The sequence below is a fragment of the Nuphar pumila genome, chromosome 13 (genome assembly GCF_984573655.1).
Source record: "Nuphar pumila chromosome 13, dmNupPumi1.hap1.1, whole genome shotgun sequence".
Lineage (NCBI taxonomy): Eukaryota > Viridiplantae > Streptophyta > Magnoliopsida > Nymphaeales > Nymphaeaceae > Nuphar > Nuphar pumila.
The window spans coordinates 64639630-64662051 of NC_143261.1; positions in this window are offsets into that span (position 1 = coordinate 64639630).

Genomic DNA, 22422 nt, shown 5'->3' on the forward strand with positions numbered 1-22422 from the left:
CAGGCAAAAAGCTGTATATGTGATTCTATCATGCTCATATGTGTTCTCATGCAGTAAAAATATTATACTGAAATATTATATAAAAGGTCAGTACTGATAAACAAAATATACTGAAATAAACTATATCCAATGCACCTAAGTTAAGGCAATCAAAGTTACATGAAATCTAACAACATGCAATATATTGCATGAAACTTTCATACCTGAGAGGCACCTGCAATCGAAGTTCCCTTGTTCAGCAAAAAACTGTTGAACTAAGATTGGAGAATGTCGACGATGATTTCATGGAAGTAGTCACGCATTGTGTCCTTAACGATCTGGCGTACATCATCACTGAAAAAAATAGGATGCTGCTTGAAGATTATGTCGACGGAAGAAGTCTGTGAGCCGTGATTGGAGGAAGCAATGACAGATGAGGTGTTCATATTACTCCCAAACCCGAACACACGACCCTTTTTGGGTTCACCTGATGTAGTCACCCATGTTGCATGATCAAATGATGGATGCTGAGTAGAGTCATCGCCATATCGCTCTACCATCTATTGCTCATATGCCTCCTACAAAATAATGTTTATAATATGCATTAATAATAAGAATTACAATGTTTATGATAACTTATATATTGCAATGATTATTAATAGAATAAATAGACACCGTTGTCGTTCTTGCCTTCTCTGATATGAAGTCTCCCGTGGTCTTCTATTTATGTGTTTCAACAAACACATCCTTATATGGTACAATGCCTCCTTTTTCTGCTTCCTGCGAAGTTAAATGATAAAAGATTTAGTTAACAGGTTTGCAACAATACTTATAAAATTGATATTATATATTGATGAGTTACCATTTTCTTCAGGTGGCTCCCAAAAGTCTTAGATCCACCTGTGTGTAGATGGGCTTCAGGCATTTTTGATTGATTTTGTGCAACCTTCGCAGAGCGATTTCGAAATGCATCCCCCGCCCACTTGTCGCACATTCCCTCCCAATAATCTCTCCTGATAGTAATAGGGCCATGGCCTTTCCACTGTAGTAGATCATCTATTCTGCCAGATGCTTTTTTTGCTGTAGTCTTCATATTGTGCAGCATGTCTGCAAATCGATTGGCAGCCACCTTCTGACACACCTTCCTTGCATCATGTTCCTCCACCGTAGTCGCGAAGCAATTTAATGCCTATATATATTTTCAAAAAGTTAGTAGGCATGACTATAAAAAAAAATTAAATATGAAACACATTAACTATGACAAACAACTGTATACCGTGATTGAGGACCACAATCTGTCTATCACCTCTTTTGGATACTCTTTCCATTGAGCGACCGGTTCTGGTAGATGTTGAAGAAGTGAATTCCTAATCTCGCGTACTACTTCTTGTGGCTCAAACCTCGTGCTGCACATGAATTGACACACAGTAAATATCAATATAAAATATTTATAAGATATGCAATAAGTGAAAACGAAATACTTACGGTCGATTATTGATATACACTATTCGAATGAGTCTTCTTATGCCAGACTGAGAAGACCCTGCATTCTGTGTTGGCTCCTGACTTGTGTGATCAACTGGTGTAGGTGGGTCATGTACAGGCGAAACATCATCTGTAAAAAAATACGTTAGAAATTCTCAGAATGCGTATTTCAACTAATCAAGCATCCAATTAGTTAAATGATATACCTATCACAGGAGCCCGTAAAGATGAAAGTTGGGCCTGACTACTACTGGATGAATGACCACTGTAAGCTCCATGAACCATATTCTAACAAATAAAAAATGACATACAATACATTCAAATAATTCGCATCAAGTATTACAATACATTCAAATAATTCAAATCATTCACATCAAGTATTGCAATACATTCAAATCATTCGCATCAAGTATTACAACACATTCAAATCATTCGCATCAAGTATTGCAATACATTCAAATGATTCACATCAAGTATTACAATACATTTAAATAATTCAAATCATTCACATCAAGTATTGCAATACATTCAAATCATTCGCATCAAGTATTACAATACATTCAAATCATTCACATCAAGTATTACAATACATTCAAACAATTCAAATGATTCACATCAAGTATTGCAATATATTCAAATCATTCATATCAAATATTACAATATATTCAAATCATTCACATCAAGTATTACAATACATTCAAATGATTCACATCAAGTATTACAATACATTCAAATAATTCAAATCATTCACATCAAGTATTACAATACATTCAAATCATTCGCATCAAGTATTACAATACATTCAAATAATTCAAATCATTCACAACAAGTATTGCAATATATTCAAATAGAGGTTTGTATTACAAGATTTTGCTCACTAGTTTGAGAATTCTTCCTCGTCACTTGTTTGACTTTCATATTCTTCTTCTTCTTCTTCATTGTTTGCCCATCCAATTGGTATATCATTTGGATCACATTCTTCTATGAATATTTCATCGACCAATGAAGATATGACATGCATATCATGCGCAACATTGTGACCATAAGAGAAGTCATAGATATCATCTGATTGATAGTAATCATTGTCTTCAGCTAACTTGTCTTCCCGTAACTGATCATACTCAGGGTATAGTTTGGACTTCACCTTGCAAACTGCCCACCATTCATTTCTATTTGACTTTTTTGTACTCGGATATAAAGTATAATAAACTTGTTGAGCTTGCGGGGCTAATATGAATGGTTCATATGCTGCAAATCTTGATTTATGATTCACCTCCACAATGCCTGAGGATTTGTCGAGTTTTGTTGCAGTTGAATCAAACCAATGACACTTGAATAAAGTTACCATATTATTTATGCCTAAGTCAACTTCATTATTTCCTCTATAACACCATAGTAATCATGTTCATTTTCACCGTAGCTACTATCCTTGACACACACGCCACTATTCATCATTGATTTGTTTATACCGTAATCTTTTGTATGGAATCAATAACCATTTACGATGTACCCGTTGTAACATTGCACAACTTTGGTCGGACCATTTTTTAAATCACATATTCTTTGATCTTTAACATCACCATGGCGGACCTACGCACAAACATAAACAATGATTGTAATCACGACCAATTAAGTAACTTAGTGTTGTTTACAAGTACACAATTTCTGTTAGCGTCCTTACCAACTGTTTCAACCACTCCATAAACTTAGTTTCACATTTTTTTTGTACTTTTGCATCAGTGAGATGTGAAACTTCTCTTCGATCGCTGAGAAATTAAAAAGAATATAGATGTGTGTTGCGTCTTGCTCTCGATCTGTCAAGAGCCTTGATCGGCAACTACCAAATGCATGCCCAAGTAGTTGAAATATCGACAACTTGTCAGCTACAGTTACTTGTTCTTCATCATCGTTATGAGGAGGGCATGTGTAACGTGTTGGAATTTGATGTTCAAAGTACATAGATGAGAAATTTGAAATTTCTTCTAAAGTGTACACCTCACAAATAGAGCCTTCTACTCTTGCTTTATTACGAACCTTTTTTTTGAGGTCAAACATGCATCTGTCAAAAATATACATTTCAAATTTTAAATATCTGTCATTGAAGAGACAAATATAAGAAAACATATACCTTTCAAATGGGTACATATATCGATATTGCACAGAGCCACCAACCCTTAGTTCTTATGGCAAATGTATGATCAAATGTTCCATAACATCGAAAAATGCTGGCAGAAAAATCTTTTCTAGCAGACAAACAGTGGTGATGACAGAGTCCTCGAGATTCTTTATATCAGATACTACGACTTCCGATGTGCACAATGTTCTAAAAAATCCACTCAACTCAGATAATACCCCCCATATAGATTTGTCTAACATATCATGGAATGCTAGGGGTATCAATCGTTGCATAAAGATATGACAATCATGGCTCTTCAACCCATATAACTGTCCATCACCAATCTTCATAGCCCGAGCAATGTTAGAGACATATCCATTTGGAAATCTCAATTGTCTCAACCATTGACATACATACTTTATTTGATCAGGTTCAAGCACGTACTTTGCCTTTGGTTTGAGTACTTTGCCATTATACTCTTTGAGTTCCAATTGTGGTCTTTTACATATTACTTTTAAATCCATACGGGCCTTCGGATTATCCTTCGTTTTCCCTTTAACATTCATTACTGTATTGAACACATTATCAAACACATTTTTCTCCACATGCATCACATCCAAATTACGTCGTATCAATAGGGTCGGCCAATATGGTAGTTCCCAAAAAATAGATTTCTTTGTCCAATTGTGATCCTTCCCAAATCCATGGAAGGGTGTAGGACTGCGGGCATCTGTTAATACATCTGGAAAGTATCGCAATCTTCTTAGAATCTTTATGCCAGACAATCTTGTGGATGAACCTTCTATTTCAGTTGTGCCTGCTCTAAACGCATTCCTTTATCGTCGGAACGAATGGTCGCTGGGTAGAAATCGACGATGGCACTCAAACCAGCAAGGCTTTCTTCCATGCCTCAATCTAAAAGCTTTGGTATCCTTCATGCAGTACGGATATGCCAACCTCCCATATGTGCTCCAACCAGATAACATACCATATGCAGGGAAGTCACTGATTGTCCATAGAACAACGACCTTCATATTGATTTTTTTTTTGTGAGCATCATACGTGGTAACACCGTTATCCCACAATACTTTTAGTTCATCAATCAATGACCTTAAATATACATCAAGATTTTGGCCAGGTGACGTCGGACCAGGGATCAACAGAGACAAGAAAAGATTTGGACGCTTCATACACAAGCTTGGTGGAAGGTTGTATAGAATTACAAATACTGACCAACATGAGTATGGAGTTGATCTACCCCCAAATGGATTAAATCCATCTGTACATAGACCGAGTCTAACATTTCTCACTTCCATTGTGAAGTTCTGATGAGTATGATCAAAGTGCTTCCAAGCTTCAGCATCAACAGGATGCGTGATCTTGTCTTCATCGTGTCGAACTTTATTTGCATGCCATCTCATGTGTTTAACTGTCCTTGAAGACATATACAATCATTGCAATCTAGGAGTGATAGGAAAATAGCGGATAGACTTGTATGAAACTTCCTTTGATCTCATGCTACCATTGCCTCTTGTCTTTGGCTTGAACCGAGGATGCCCACATGATGGGCATGATATGTTGTTTTTCTGATCTTTGAAATACAACATGCAGTGATTTGGACAAGCATCAATCTTTTTATACCCCATACCAAGAGCGTTGACCATAACTTTCGCATGATAGAAATTTTGTGGCAATTTCTCATCTTTGGGCAACATACTCTTCACAATCATGCACAAACGGTCAAAACATGATTGACTCAAATTATACTCGGACTTCAAATTCATTAGTTGAAGAACTGCAGACAAGATAGTGTGACTCTCGCAACCGTTCCAAAGTGGATCATCAACATCTCTAAGTAAATCATAAAATCTACTAGCTGCATCGTTTGGTGATTCTTCATCTAGTGCAGTTCTTACATCACTAGGACTCATAGCAGAACCCAATTCTGTTCCTGCGGCATCAAATATCAAATTCATATATGGATTATTGTGCACCACATTCACCCGTGCATCAAAATTGTTTCTAAATTCTTCTTCATGAAACATTCAATTCTGATAATCACTCACAAAACCCTTCCTGTATAGGTGATGTCTAACGCCATGAGGTTCTACAAAATGATTATTCTTACAAATCTTGCAGGGACACCTAATCCAACCTATGGGATCCACTGTACTGACACTTGCTATTGCAAATCAAATAAAACTTTCAACACCATCCATATATTCATGTGATAACTCATTGTCCACTATCCTACGGTACATCCATTCACGGTTTGCAGTCATTTTGTCATATGATGTTACGAATAGTATCCTAACCAGTTAAAAGAGAACCATCAGAATGCTATGATGAAGAAAATATCAAATTTATCATGCAATATATGATGTCATACAATCACAAGAATTATGATGCATGCATTGATAACTTAATATTTTTATGTGCAAACTATTCATGACACGATACATTCATTTGAAGCATGCTTTCATTATACAATTTCACATGGAAGCCATAATCAAATTGAAAGTAACTACATGCAAGCATGGATACAATCACATCAAACATTGCAATACATCGAAATCATTCATATCAAACAAATGTCAAACATATACTTGCAGCAAACACACTTCAATACCCCATTAACTACTACCATGCCTAGCATGAAATCTGTACTCCAAAAATAAGAACACTTTTATTCTCATACATTAAAGTCATGCTCAGCATGATCTCCGAACTCCAACAAAGCAGTCCTAGATATCAACAATTAAGTGAGTGTGTGAACAATAAAGTGTTACATCCAATAAATTAAATAACATGTGATGCGCTTGCATCACTTACTCACCATGGGTATTTACCCGATTTGCATTATTTTTGTCACTTACTTACCACGGGTGGCGGGGCACAAGCGAGTTTCGTTGAGAAATCTGCAAAAAACACTGTGTTAAAATAAAGTCACCAACTGCTGAAAAAAAAACCCGAGGCAAATGAAAAAATCTTGTATAGGCCTTTTATCTAAAAAACGCGGCCCTTCCAGAAGCCGGGCTTTGGTGCACGTATTAGCTCTAGCTTTACTAGAGTTATCCGAGTAGCAGGAACCATCAAACAAACTATAACTGATTTAATGAGTCATTCGCAGTTTCACAGAATGATGCAGTTTCACAGAACGCAAGGGGCGACCCCCCTACCAAAAATGCAGGGGGGCGACCCCCTGCCTGCCAGAAACGCAGGGTGCGACCCCCTGCCAGAAACGCAAAGGGGTCGACCCCCTGCCTGCCGGAAACGCAGGGGGGGCGACCCCCTGCCTGCCGGAAACGCAGGGGGGCGACCCCCTGCGCCCTGCTGCCGGAAACGCAGGGGGTCGACCCCCTACCGAAAATGCAGGGGGGCGACCCCTGCTGTCAGAAATAGAGAGGGATCGACCCCCTACTGCCGGAAACGCAGGGGGTCGACCCCCTGCCTGCCAGAAACGCAGGGGGGCGACCCCTGCGCCTTGCAGCTGGAAACACAAGGGGTCGACCCCCTGCCGAAAATGCAGGGGGGAGACCCCCTGCCGGAAACGCAGGGGGGTCGACCCCCTGCCAGAAACGCAGGGGGTCGACCCCCTGTTGACGGAAACACAGGGGGGTCGACCCCCTACCGGAAATGCTGGGGGGTCGACCCCCTACCGACGAAAATGTTTACCTGCGCGTTGTCGGGCGACGACGAGAGGCTGACGAGGAGCGGCGGCCGCCGAGCGGTGGACGGTGGGGGCCGACGGGCGGCGGGAGGAAGAGGGCGTCATGAGGGAGAGGGCGGCAGGCGGGAGCAGTGGAAGAGGCAGCGAAACAGAAAAAGAGAAAGAGGGCTGGGATTAGGGATTTACGTGACATTTAGCGACGGCTTAGCGACGAAATAATTTCATCACTATGCCATCATAAATCAAATACAAAAATAGCGACGAAATCTATTCTGTCGCCAAATCCGTCGCTAAATAGCGATGGAATAGATTTCGTCGCCAAATACGTCGCTAAATGGCGCGACTATTACGATAAAACCTTCTGTCACAAATTCCGTCGCTACTTAGCGACGACATTTGCGATGGAATCTATTCCGTCACTATTTTCGTAAATAGTATTCATTTTAGCGACGGATTTGTTTCTCTCGTTAATCCATCGCTCGTTAGCGACAGAATAATTTCGTCGCTAATTTCATATTTTCTTGTAGTGTATGATTATGGTCCAATTTCATAAAAATTCATCCTTGAGTAATACTCCTCTTGTCTTTTTTGATAATTATCTAATGTTTCTAAAACTTATTACTACTTTGTTTGAAAATTCTATTCTTTTTTTTAAAATAGATTGGTTTTAAAACTTTATAACTATTGTGCAATATATTTTCCTTGTGAAGTTGAAATCTTTTGGTTTGTTCTCTCTACAAGCTCTTAAAGATGTGATTGATTGAGAAAGGACATCTTCAATGCATCATGTCGTGAAGATGAAGATAGCCAATGCATGAGTTTGAGCATGATCACCAATAAAGACATTCTAAGACTTAAATCCTTTCTATTGATTCTTTGTTGTATTTCCAAACTTTCGGTATATCACACCATAAGTACGAGGGAGAGTGTTAAGATGTATATATATATATATTTTTTGTAATAGGTAAATATCTTCTAGATCATTCATTTGATTCTTTGTTGTATTTTCAAACTTTCGGTATATCACACCATAAGAGTATTAAAATGTACATGTATATATATGTATGTATTGTCATGCATATATATTTATTTTATATTATACATATATATATATATTCACACATATATATATATATGTATATATATTATTTATAATAATGTAATAGGTAAATATCTTCTAGGGATATTTTCATCATTTTACTCATGTAATAGGGACCGTTTATTAGGAACATTTATTTATTTATTTGTTTTGTATTTTTCCCTTTTATGCAAGGGCTCTATGGTCTTTTGACCATAGAATCGTTGGAGGCTCTCCAATTGTCATAAATAAGATTGTTGGGTGCTCCCAACAACTCTATTGGGAGCTCCCATTTGGTCTCTCTCTTCCTTGTAATGTGTATATAAAGGAGCTTTGTTTTCCTTCATTTGTTAATGTTTTTCTGAAGCATTTATGCTCAATAAAGATGAATACTTTTTATATTTTGTGTTTTGCTATTTAGTTTGTTAATGTTTTATATGCACTTAGTGCTTGTGTTGTTACACTTGTTGGCTATTGTTTTGTCTTATCGTGGATTTGTGCTTCTGCATATTGTGATTGCAAACTTGTAAGCCCTTAATGGCATTGGTTTGTGCCTATGCACTTTTGTGACCGTAGTCTTGTAAAGCCCTTATTGACATTGTTTTTGTATTTTTTGCTATTTCATTACAGTTCATGCCATTTCAAGATCAGAAAACAACTTGAAGACATATGTCTCATCACTTTTGAAGGCCTAACAATGGGGAATGAAGAAAAATTGTTTGTCATTTTTGTAATGATCTGAGACATATCAAATTCAATTACCCTAAGCTCAAAAAAAATGTGGCTTTCTTTGAAGAAAGATCCTTCAAAGCAATTGAAGAGCCAAACAAGGACGAGAGCCTCAAAAAATCTATTACTCAATTAATGGAAGCTCTCGAACAATTCTTGAACACAAACTGTTCTACCTCATTCACATCCGGTTCCGCGATCTCATTTCCTCTCAGTATGTTTTCTTGGATTGATCTTGACTTTGGAGCTTCTTTTCATGTGAACCCTCATGCCTCTATCCCATCCGAACAATGCACTAACTCCTTTAAATCTTTTGTTTCTACCATCGATAGAACATCCATAGAGGTTAAAAGAATTAAAAATTTAGATAAAATTTCAAACAAATCAAAATAATTTTAGATTTCAAAAATTAGAGGTATTCTAAAATTAAACTTAAACTTTTTTAGTTTTCCAAATTTTTTATCATGGTTGTAGAGTTTCTTTCTCACCCACTGATTGTTAAGTACAAGATCTCCTGTCCGAGAAGCGAATTAAGCAAGGCCATAGGAGATAAGATCTTTACTATATAGATTTTTTGTCTTTACCATCCAAATCTTATTATAATCATGCTCTATCTAAGGATGTTGTCAATTGTCACAAAATACTTGGTCACCCAAGTGCGTCTAAGTCGTATCTTTTTTCATTCTTGGAAAAATTCTGTAATGAAAAGGAATTTGTTTGAAATGATTGTTGATGATGTGTTAATTACTCATAAACATAAAATGTTATTATTGCATAAACACATCATTTATAGGTTTAGAACTCACACTTAGATGCATTTATAAGTCATTGAGATATGGTTCGAATTTCGTTTGAATCAGACTTAAAATGAAAGAAATATCACATTTACAGTGTAGCGGATCAAACCGCGGGGTGAACAAGGTAAAAAATGGATCCAAAATAGCCATTTGGGCCTTGGATCTGGGAAAAATATCCAAGATCCACCCCACATCAGCCCCAAACTCGATTTTGAAAATAATTGCTAAAACCCCCCCACCAAATAGGTGCCTAGCAATTACTTTTGTTTTAATCCTCTTTCAGGAAATAGCAAAATTTGGGATTTTGTCAATAAAACATAACAAAAACCCTAGGCAAATCGGTTTTGCCTAGGGATCTGTGCCCCTTGAAGCCTGATTCTAGATCCTCTATCCTCTCTCCTAGCCACCACGACCCATTCTCTCCTCTTCTTGAGTTTTTGCATGGAAATTGCATGCATCTCTTTCTAATCGCACCTCTTCCTCTCCATTTTCCTTCTTCTTCCTTCATGTCTTCCATTTCTTCTCATCTGTGCAGCTAACTGATGCCTTTTTGTTGTGTTTTACAGGTGTAGCATAGGAGGAAGGCGTCATCCATGGCTGAAGTGTCGTCTGCTTCTCCATGGAAGACCGACCCTACCTCCGTGGTTCTCTCCTCTACTTGATTTTGAATCGGTTCCTATTTCATTTTCGGCGCACTTCAACCCTACTCACCCTGACAAGGCTCAACAAAGAGAGCATAGCAGCAACACCATTGAAGGCCTCTGGATGCAAAAACCTTCACTCAATCCGCTCACCCCCTACCTCCTCATTCGTCGGACAATCCCATGCATGGTATGTCTTCCTTCCCTATTTCTTCTAGTTAAAACTCATTTGCCTGTTGTTTTGTTTTATGTTTTCTGCATTTTTTATGTGAATTACAGCCTTAGTATAATTCTGTTGGTGCATCAAACAACACCTAGATTGAGTCTAGGAACTTATTTTTGTTGATATTTCTATGTTGTTTGCATTTTCCACTTCATTAGAATCATTTTCCCCAAATGCGCCCACACCGGCTAGATCGATTCTAGCCGGTTGAAGTTGTTTTGTTTTAGGAGCTTAAGTCAGTAGATTTGCCTAAAATAGTTATGTTTCTATGCATGTTTAAGCAGTCTCTAATGCTGTAGATGAATTAATTGTTGCTTGAATTGCATTTTGCTTTAGGTACATTCGAGTATCAAAAATCGGGTAGAAGCATTCTACCCGATTTTTGTGTTTGGATACATATAGGTTTTAAATTGTGATTGTCGATTGTTAGAATTAGGTTTAGTTAGTGTAATGGCTAATTGATAGGTTATTGCAGTGATTTTGTTAGGTTAGTATGCTAAGTTTGTTTATTAATTAGAATAATTTGTGTGTAGTATTAGTAATGTGTTTTAGGTTAGGTGTTACTTTCGGTTTTCAGTATTGATTATAATGGTTATTCCCTTGCTGTTAGTAAAGTAATATGAGCTACATTAGTGCTGATAGTTTCATTTAGATTAACAATTGCATGTATATTAGTATTTTAATTCCACACCAGTTTGTATTTCTCACAAATACTGTAGGTAGCCACTTAGATTTTCTTTTCTTAGTGTAATTAATTTTATTGTCTGTTAGTCGATTAGTCTTAGGTCTGTCTATGACTGTGGTTACCTATATTTTAAATAGATAGGGCATAAATCGGGTTTTGACAAATGAATAGTGTATTGAATTGAAAACCAAAATTCTATACTGACTTACACTCATTATTTTAAGTGATAGTTTTCTGAGTTTTTCCAAAATTACTATTCTATTCTATTCATTAATGTGTTAACTGTTTCCAAACCAAAAATCAGCTCATTTCGAGTTGATTTGGTTTGGCTTTTAAGTGTTTTCCAAAATCAGTTTTTTCACAATTTTAGATTTCGGGTCAAACAATTCTAGATTTTTTATTGAACTTGAAACGATTAAATCCGAAGCTTCCAAAAAAAAAATTCAGTTATGTAAAGTCTGACAGATTCTTGAATCTGTCGGGCATAGAATAAAAGAAAAATATTTCAAATCGGACTTTGTTTCCCCCTTCAAATTCCCTGTTTGCAAAAACTTGTCAGAATCTAATTTTGCACTATTAGAGGGTAAAATAGTCATTTCACTAGTTGTTTGATTTTCGGTAGTTCTTAATGTTTTTCTGTATAATGTTAGTTTACTTATAGTAGTTATCTTAGTTAGAGTTTATTTAACTAGTTAGTTTAGTTAGAAATTGCATTTTTAGTTATTTTTATTTTTCATTGTAGTTTAAATTAGTAATTAGTTCAGAAATAGTTTTAGATATAATTTAGAATTGATTATTGATTACATACTAACTTTTTATTTTTGTTGTTTTAGGTTGATAAGTTAGAAATAAATCAACAGGTGTATTTAGAATACGAGTGTGAAGGTACAAGTGGCAAAAAGACAAAATTATCCCTGGCGATCAGGAGAAGTCTTAGCAATCTATTTCAGTTCATTTTCATTTTTTAACTTGTAACTTACTTAGAATTGTAATATTTGACTTAGTTGTAAACCTTTTTTATATTAATAAATTGAAGTTTTAGATTTAATTTGAATGTATCCCGTTCCCTGAGGATTCAACCTGTACTTGCCACATTCGTGGAAAGTCGGTTTTTATTATTTTTGGTTGATGATTTTCCAAAGATTTTATTGAAAATATTGTTTTAAAACTATCACTGCAAAAAAATCAACCAATTGTATTATTGGAAAAATACATTCTTCTCTTTTTCCTAGTAGTAACTTTGTTTCTCAAATACCCTTCGAGTCAATGCATTCAGATGTATGGGGACTGACACCGATCATGTCAAAAGGGATATTTATACTATATTATTTTTGTTCATGATTACACTTGATATACTTTTTTATTTTTGAATTTGATGTTTTTTCTCTTTTTAAATAATTTCATATGCTTATCAAAAATCAATTTCAAACCAATATATCTATCTTTCGATCCGATTCAAAAGGAGAATATATGTTCAATGAATTTCAAAATTATTTTATGCAAAATAGGATTATTTACCAAATATATTGCCTCAAAACTCCTCAACAAAATTATCTTGCTGAGAGGATTCACACATATTATTGAAACAACTCAAACTCTACTTATTTCCAAGAATATTCCCAAGAAATTTTTAGCGTAAGTTGCGTATTTCACAATATATTTTATTAATAGAATGCCTTCCTCTTATCTTAAAAATATTTCTTCATTTGAAAAATTGTTCAAAAGCTATCCCGATTTTAAGAGATTAAGGGTCTTTGAAGGCAAATGTTTTGTTCAAAATTGTTCTTTTTCGTCAGTTAGATCAGACCTAATAATAATATAACTTGCAAGTTTCATTTGACAAAGCACATATCCCTTAGGAGAAAGCACATACCCCTTACGAGAATAGGGCACTATCAAACTTTCTTATGTTACGTCTGAATGTCAGCTTGCATATTTCTTTAACAAAACTCTACTGTCACTTTGGTTCTCTTTCCTTCTAGGCAAACTTTCAGTGATCTTATCGTCAGTTTGGGGGAGGGGTGGTGTTATATATATTTATATATCAATTTTTTTGTGATTTTTTTAAATAAATAAATAACTTTAAAACATTACGAAAAGATATCCCAGTGACCCAAGGCATATTACAAATTTAATATATATAACCCAACATACATTCCAAACTTAGAATAAATCAAACTATGAATTTAATTTGAATTGAATTGAATTGAACTGAATTGAATTGAATAGTCTCCATTTAGGGTTCAACAAGTTTTCAAAACAATAACTTCAAAAAACTATCAAAATCTGGTTCACCAAAAACATAACCCTCGTTCCCTCCAATAAGCTCGTCTATCAATTACTATGCCTCAATACCGAATAAGGTTTTTAAAAATGAGGTAAGAATCAAAGTTCTCGTACGATACCCTCTCAAAATTCAACAGTAATAAAATTAGCATAAATCATATTAAACATAAGTTTAAGAGGGCTTAAACAAATATTACATATTTAAAATATGTTTTCAATATAAGCAGTTCAATTAAAAATAATCAACAATCTTTTGCTAAATTAAACATTTAGGGATGCATGAACTAATGCAATATGCATGAATGACTGTTTAAGTTCAATTATCAAGTATTGTTTTTGCATGATATCCTTAATGCACATAATTAAGTTCTCACTTGTATAAAACCCATGAATACTCAAAATGTCCAAATTCTTGAGGTTCAAGGAAATTCTCAGTGGTATCTTAACACATAATTTATATTTTATTAGTTGAGTCATACACATGTCCCTCGACCTGCGTTAGAAATCAACACCATCAATTAGAATATTAGGAATCAACACCTAATGTTGAGATGACAAAAAAATTAACATCCATTGATGTTACTTTCTCGGTATACCAATAATTGCAGCTGAGTCTAACAACACTACCCACAGGCAAAGTGGAGGGAGTTTCTTACAATCGTTGCTGAAAACATGAATCACTCATCAAGTTTTTGAGAAAAATAATGCACACGATGCTTAGTATCTTCACGGTCCCTCATGACCGTCATCCGAGGTTTCCACCATTTCAAAGAGTCACTAAGAAAAAACAAATTATTACACTTTTGACCTCTTATATCATTCTTAATTCATTTAAGGGTTTTTTACATACGAACAATTATGCAAATTAACATGCATTAACAAATTTGGGCCTTTGCCCTGTCAATTTCATCAGTGTAATTAATTCAGAAGCATAAGCAAACAATATTGTAATGCATTTAAAACTTGTTATTTCAAGAATAACACAAGCACCTGGCCTCCAAAGGGCCATTGGTGGTTCACACATAACCACTACATAATTTAATGACATTACAAGAGTTTAAATGAACCACAATCACACGTGGAAATAGAAATACCAATTTGTGTTCACGGTACACATTACCAATGCATATTCATGGCTAATGGATGAATGCATATTGTAACAAACAAATCAAATTTATCATATCAGCCAAAAATCTAAATTTTTATAACCGACCAGTTTCAATATCTATTCATTTCAAAATTGACTAAATATCCAAAACATATTAGTTTTAATAATTTCTAATAAAAATCAGGTTTTTAGGTGATGAGAAAATTTAGGTTTCAAATCAACTTTCAAACCAGATTTATTAAACTCCAACTAACCCTTCACAATGCAGTTTTAACATGGACCGAATATAAATGATTTTTTTTTAGGACAGACATGAAGGATAAAATAAGAGTATTGTGACATACGAATCAAACTGTATAACAAATAAAATTAAAAACTTACGCTAACAGACTAATCCGATCAGGTTCATACCCACGATTCACAATTTTTGAAAAGCACAAGTTGTGCGTATGCACAACTAACTTAACTAATCTACCTATGCAGACCCAATAAAACAACATACATGAATAGATTTAATAGCCATCATGCATAAGCAAATCTAATGACTATGAACATATCTGAAAATTTATCATGCATGAACAGATTTAACAATTATCTTACATGGGCAAATTTAACTAACGTGCATATACTAACAACACACCTTGATTTGCTGACGTGCCAAAATTAGCATCATAACAATCACACACACAAGTTTTAATAAAAAAATTTTTTATCCATGTTTAGCACTCAAAATAGCCAAGAAAATAGGTGTATTGCAAATTTTTTTCTCAGTCATAGTATTTATTTTCAAACTATGAAACCATTCAATTTTTTCCCTTTTCTAAATCTGAAAAATCAATTTTCAAAATAGTCATGCAGGTTCAATCATAATATAGATATTGAATTCAACTGTGTAATAAAAACCAGACTTATGCACACAAGCACTGAACAATTCAGTTTGAAATTATAAACAACGTGAACCAAATTTAAGAAACACATATGAGTATGCATATACATAAGCCCAGAACAATTATGATTTAAACATCAGCAAACCTTGATCATAACCATCAGAGGTAAGCCTTGACAATATCCTAACGTGAACATCTAACACCGATTTTCAACAATAAAAATTACATTTTTTTCATAAAAAAATATAGATGTTTGTATTAAATATAAGTCCAGTAAAAACATAGATTTTAGTCATAAATCTAGTATGTACTCGGTCCGAGAAACACGTAGATTCACTTTTAAACTGATAAATCTAATTAAAATAGAGGTTAACAATCTCAGCAAGAGTCTCTAAAAGGATAAAATTCCTTTTATCCTCATAAAATCCCAAATCAGAAAAACTGCTACCCGAATTAGTGAAGACAACCAAGGTTTAAAGAAGTCATAAATCTATGCATAGATTCACAATTTCAACTTTGTTCTTAAACCCATGCTGAAATGATTTAGGCTAACCCCTTACTACTAGATTAAGAGGGAGACCCGTACCTTGCAACCGATTCGCGAAAAAAAAAAGACACTGATGAAGGATGAAGATAATGTTGTTGCCCTCTTCCCTATACTTGATGCTCTCTCTCTCTCTCTCTCTCTCTCTCTCTCTCTCTCAAAGCCGTGATTGAGAGAGGCGCATGCCTGATTTTATAATATAAAGACCCCTCTTAGAAAGGGATGCTCTTATCAGAATTAGAAAGTCTTTTATTTTCTTATGAAAATAAAAGTCTCTTCTAAACAAAAGTCTATATAATATATATATTGTCTTATTATTATTATTATTTATTTTTAAAACTAATTTATCCTACCACATATGGATCATGGATCTCGACCATCAAGTCCAAGATCCATATTGGGATTCAAAGTTAATGTCAACCACTAAATTACATATTATATATATATATATTATTTTAATTCAAAACAATGAAAAATGTATATTTATTCACTAACAACTATATTTATTAAATTAAAAATTAATATCGATTGTACGAGATATTACTATATATATGTGTGTGTGTATACTTATGTATGTAATATAGTATATATATACTATTCTTTTTACATTGCAATAGATAATGCCCTCTAGGGGCATTTTAGTCTTTTTCTTTTTGTAATAGCTGCTGCCCCTTAGGGACATTTTTGTATTTTTTATCTTAGCTAGGGCCTCTATGGTCTTTTGACCATAGAGTTGTTGGGAGCTCCCAACTGTTACAATTATAGTCATTGGGAGCTCCCAACAACTCTATTGGGAGCTCCCTTTGGCCTCTTTATGTGTATAAATAGGGACTTCTTGTCCCTATTATTGCTAATGCTTTTCGTAAGAATTTTATAAAAGAATCATATTTTTTATGCAATTGTTCTTGCTCTTTGTGAGTTTGTTTGTGTAGCCCTTTGTGGCTTATTGTATTTAGCCCATTAGTGGCTTTTGTGTTTGTGCACATTTGTAGCCCTTTGGTGACATTGTCTTTGTGCACACTTTATTTCATTTAAGATATATGATTGTTTTACTTACGTATGTGGATGACATCAAGTGTCGAACAAATGTTTTAAGATGAATGATCTTGGTCAGTTGAAATACTTCTTGAGCATTGAAGTTGATAAAAAGAAAGATGGGTTGATCCTAACTCAATATAAGTATATTGTGGATCTCTTGCATAAGACAAGTATAAGTGACTGCAAACCTTTGCTAATCCATATTCCAATGCATCAACACTTGAGTAATAATGATGGAGAACTATATGATGATCCAACTGAGTATCGAAGTATTATGGAAATGTTACAATACCTTGCCTTTACAAGCCAGATGTTCTACATGCAATAAATCAAGTGTCTCAATTCATGCATCAACCAATGACTACTTGTATAGAAGCAGTGAAACAAATTTTGAGGTATCTAAAGGGTACCCTAGGTGATAGGTTGTTTTATAAGAAAAAAATCACAAGGAAGATTTATTCGTAGTTATGGCCTATTGAGATGCATATTAGGCAGACAATCTAGATGAAAGGTCAGTTTCAAAATAGTGTATTTGTTGGAGGTAATCTAGTTTCATGGTCAAGACGAAAATAAAGGGTTGTAGCCTGATTCCTCACTGAAGCTGAATAACGGGCCATGACAGTAGTTGCTTCAGGGTTGACATGGATACAAAATTTACGCTAAGTTGGATGAGAAAATCCCTAGATCAATCTTATTTTGTGACAACCAGAGGACCATAAGAATATCACTAGATCTTGTGCATCACGAAAAAATTAAGCATATAGAGATTGATCAACACTTCATCAAAAGTAAAATTGAAGACTGAGAACTTGAAGCAAGATTCATTGGTTCAGAAAACCAAATAGCAAATCTCTTTACAAAGGTATTGACAAAACACAAATTTTAGTATTTAAAGTCCAAGTTGTCCATGGTGATTACCATGTCCAACTTGCGGGATGCTATTAGGAGATAACGTCAGTTGAGTTTGAATATTGGATCCATATCTAGATCCAATGTGAATAGAAGATCACCTTATGTGCTACTTTCCTACTTTGTATGCTTTTCCTTATTATTGTTGTTTCCTTTATATATCGGTTTTTTTATTGTATAAGGAGATAGTTTTTGTGTAAAAAAATATTTTTATGTTATCTTTTATAAATAAGAGCATCATATCTCACGGTTCTTCATTGGGAATCAGTTCAGCAGCAACCCCTCTTCTTCTTTTCTCTCCCTACTTCTTGAGACTGTTCTGGAGGTGCCATATTTATTACCTATATGTAATTGTGGTACACAGATCAACACATCAATAAAACCCACAAAATTCACATCCTGCTACGAAACTATGTAGTTAAAATTGCACTTGAGACTTGACTAGGTGACCTAGACATAGGCCTAGTGCCTAGCCGCATCTAGGTGGAAGCACGCCTATTGGTATTTATATGTGTTATAATTTTTAAAGCATGATAATCTTGTTTTAACAGTATTGTAAGCAGTGGGAGGATAATTTGATCTCTGACCACGTGCCTGATGAAGAATGAGCCAGTGACTCATAGGGAGTGGCTTGATTAAAGAAACCCACCTGAGCCATAATGAAAGTGAGACTTCATAGGGCAATTGTCATGGCTTATGGACCCAAACCTGGGTGATCTATCCATGACCAAGATGAAGCTTGGGTGAAACTAAGTGGATGAAATGCCACTCAAACTTAGAGCTAGCTGGTTCTCCCTGAAATGCATTGAGGCACAAAAGTTGATTGGACATCTAGGAGTAAAACACTATTTTGGTGCGGGCTGTGAGAATGGTACCAAATCGAGACAAACTCTAAATACTGGATATGACCTCAAAACAAAATAATATGGGTTAAGGTTGGCTAGTGCTATGTTTCCTTTATGTGGATCATGATGAATATGATAGACCCATAGTAAAGAAAAGGTGGTTTGATGGGATAGGACCTTGGATCAAACACCAGGGGTCTAATGTTGTGAAGTGAGATGTGAGAGTTCATGAAAAAGAACAAGAGTAATTTATTCCCATCAGTTTATTGATTACTAAAAAAAAAATAAAAAGGCTATGTGTGACAGTACAATAAAATGAATAAATACCATTGTCTACATGATAAACATACTCTTAACGTACTATTATGCAATTATATCCATGAATTGTCTTAATATTTTGTATGATAAATTTATACTACCATTATGCACTTGTTTTTCTTTTTTTTGCATTATTTTTATTGTAGTCTTTCCTCTATTTGGTATTGAAAATTTGATACATTCTATATGTTTTCTACATTACCAGATACCTAAATTGCCATACATTGATCATTTATTGTAACGCAATGCTGTTACAACAACACATGTTGTGGATCGCCCGCCTATTAGTGAGCTTGTTGGGTAAATTATATGTACTCTAAAGAATCACATGTATTACTTTTGAATTCAATTTAAAATTCTAAATTCAATTTCAACAAAAATATAATTTATTGTATAATTCAAATTTGAATTAACATTCAATTATGTCTTAATTTAGATTCGAATCAAACTCAAATCTAATTATAATATTCGAGACATATTTATTAAATCTAAATTTAAATCCAAATCTGATTAAAATCAAAACCCTGATTTAGAATAAATTCTCAACTTAAAATTTTTTCTGAATCCTGATTAATGCTTGTATTATAATTTAATTTTTCTCTAGAATTCAAATAATATTTTAGCCTCAAATTCACTGTTATTGCTCATGAAATATCAAAATTTTGCAGGTTTTACATCCTTCCCTCCTTAAAGAAATTTCGTCCTTAAAATTTAATTAAGGTTATTTATCAACACAGTTCTGAATGCTTCGTGTTTATCATTTATTTGTTTAATAACTATAAAAAATTTACAGGTATTACATTATTCCCCTCCCCCCGAAGAAAAAAAATTTCATCCTCAAAATTCAATATCTAATTATCGAACTTGATAAGTTCAGATTATAAACCATCATACTCCCACTATACAATACTTTATACTAAACCTTCTATCATACATCCTTAATCTGATATGTCAGAATTTACTTTTAGTGTTTATTCTCAAAAATTCATCATGTCTTGAAAAACAAATTCCACTCTGGATCACCTGGTCTTAAGAATGTATAACCTCACAAGAAATTTTCGCCCTAGTCAGATTACCTGGTCTTGAACAATGCACTTCCTCACAGGGTTTTACAGTCCTAGCAGGTTACTTGATCTTGAACAATGCACGTCCTCACAACGATTTACCGCTCTAACCGGATCACCCGATCTCGGTCATGCGCACCTTTATAAATATTTTCTTTGGAACAGTTTCTCAATGAACTTATTGTTATACACACATTAGTACCATTGACTACTCTGAGGGTTGATAGCCATATATGACATCTAAATTCTGAATTTGCATAAATCATAAAATTTAAACACTTAAAAAAATTATTTTCACAGTAATGCATATATAAAATATTTGTTCTGATGATCCTACTAGGCATCTATGTTCTGATTTTTACACAATTCATAAAATCTATATAATTCAAGCAATTATTTTCATATCAAAGCATAGAAACACAAAAAGAGGAACATACTCACAGCGATGTCGGTTAGTTGAACAGGATTTGAGCCACACTTTCCCTCTGCTCTCATACCAAGTTGTCTTTACCTAAAGACAAATTGGTATCTTCAGAAAATCTAATCCCTACTATGATACCAAGTTGTAAAGCTCCAAATTTTTAAATCTTAAAAATTATGAAAATTTTGTTTTTTGAAATACTTTTAAATTTTTTTATAAAATTACAATGAAAAAACTAAACAGAACAAAAACTTGGTGCATTACGTTCCCATCTACATTCAAACTATACATGCACTTAAATTTAGAAATTGAACATTTAAAAATTGAATAAAAGTTTATACATGTCCAAGTTAAATATAAATGTCTATTTAACAAATTAAATTAAATTATCAGAGTCTTTGAGCAATTAAAATTGCTTTCAATCCAAAACAATCGGAGATTGGGAAAGGCATGATTCAGTCCTCGTCGCAACCTCCCGCCATTACATATGAGCTCACTTACTTCCTAAAAATATTAAAATTCATTGGGTCAGACAAAACTTGTCTCAGTAGGAAGAACTATACAGAACATGTAAATTAAAATAAATAAGCAGGAATTACTTCAAATTTTTATGTGCCTAACAAAAGTAAATACAACGAATTTAAGCATGCAATTCTAATATCTCATACAGGTAGAAGTCATTATTGCAGAGCTGAACCTTTTTGCCAACTGAATTATGTTAGACATGATTGGGTATAATATAATTTTAAGAATGGACTGGCTATACGAGCACTACGCTTGTATGGATTGCCACAAGGAACATATATGTTTCATTCATCCCAATCAACCTTTGTTGGAATACAAATCCAGTAAGTTAGTGAAAAGGGAAGGATAATTTCGGCACTGAAGGCTCAATGTTACATTGAGAAGGGGTGTAAGGCTGTTTTGGCCAGTGTTTCCTTAATAAAACCTAGTTTGAACCCTATGGAAGAGATAGATGTGGTGAAAGAATTTGCAGATGTGTTTCTTGACTATCTACCTGAATTACCCCCTATGCGGAAGATTGACTTCATGATAGATTTAGTACCTGGTACAACCCCAATCTCTAAGGCTCTTTGTCGGATGACACCCGACGATTTAGAAGAATTGAAGAAGCAGCTATAGGAACTTATGGATAAATGATTTATCCGACCTAGCGTATCATCATGGAGAGCACCTCTACTCTTTGTCAAGAAGAAGGATGGATCAATGCGGTTATGCATTGACTATCGTATGTTGAATAAGGTGACTATTAAAAATAAGTACCCTCTTCCATGCATTGATGATTTATTTGACTAGCTTCGAGTTGCAAATTCTTCTCAAAGATAGATCTCAGATCTAGTTACCATCAAATAAAAATTAGGGAATCTAATGTACAAAAAACAACATTCAAAACACATTGTGGCCATTATGAATTTTTTGTCATGCCTTTTGGGCTAACTAATGCTCCAATAATATTCATTAATTTAATGAATAAGATATTTCAACCATTCATGAATCTATTTGTTATAGTATTTATTGATGATATTCTGATTTATTCATAGAGCACAAAATATCATAGAGACCATCTACGGATTGTTC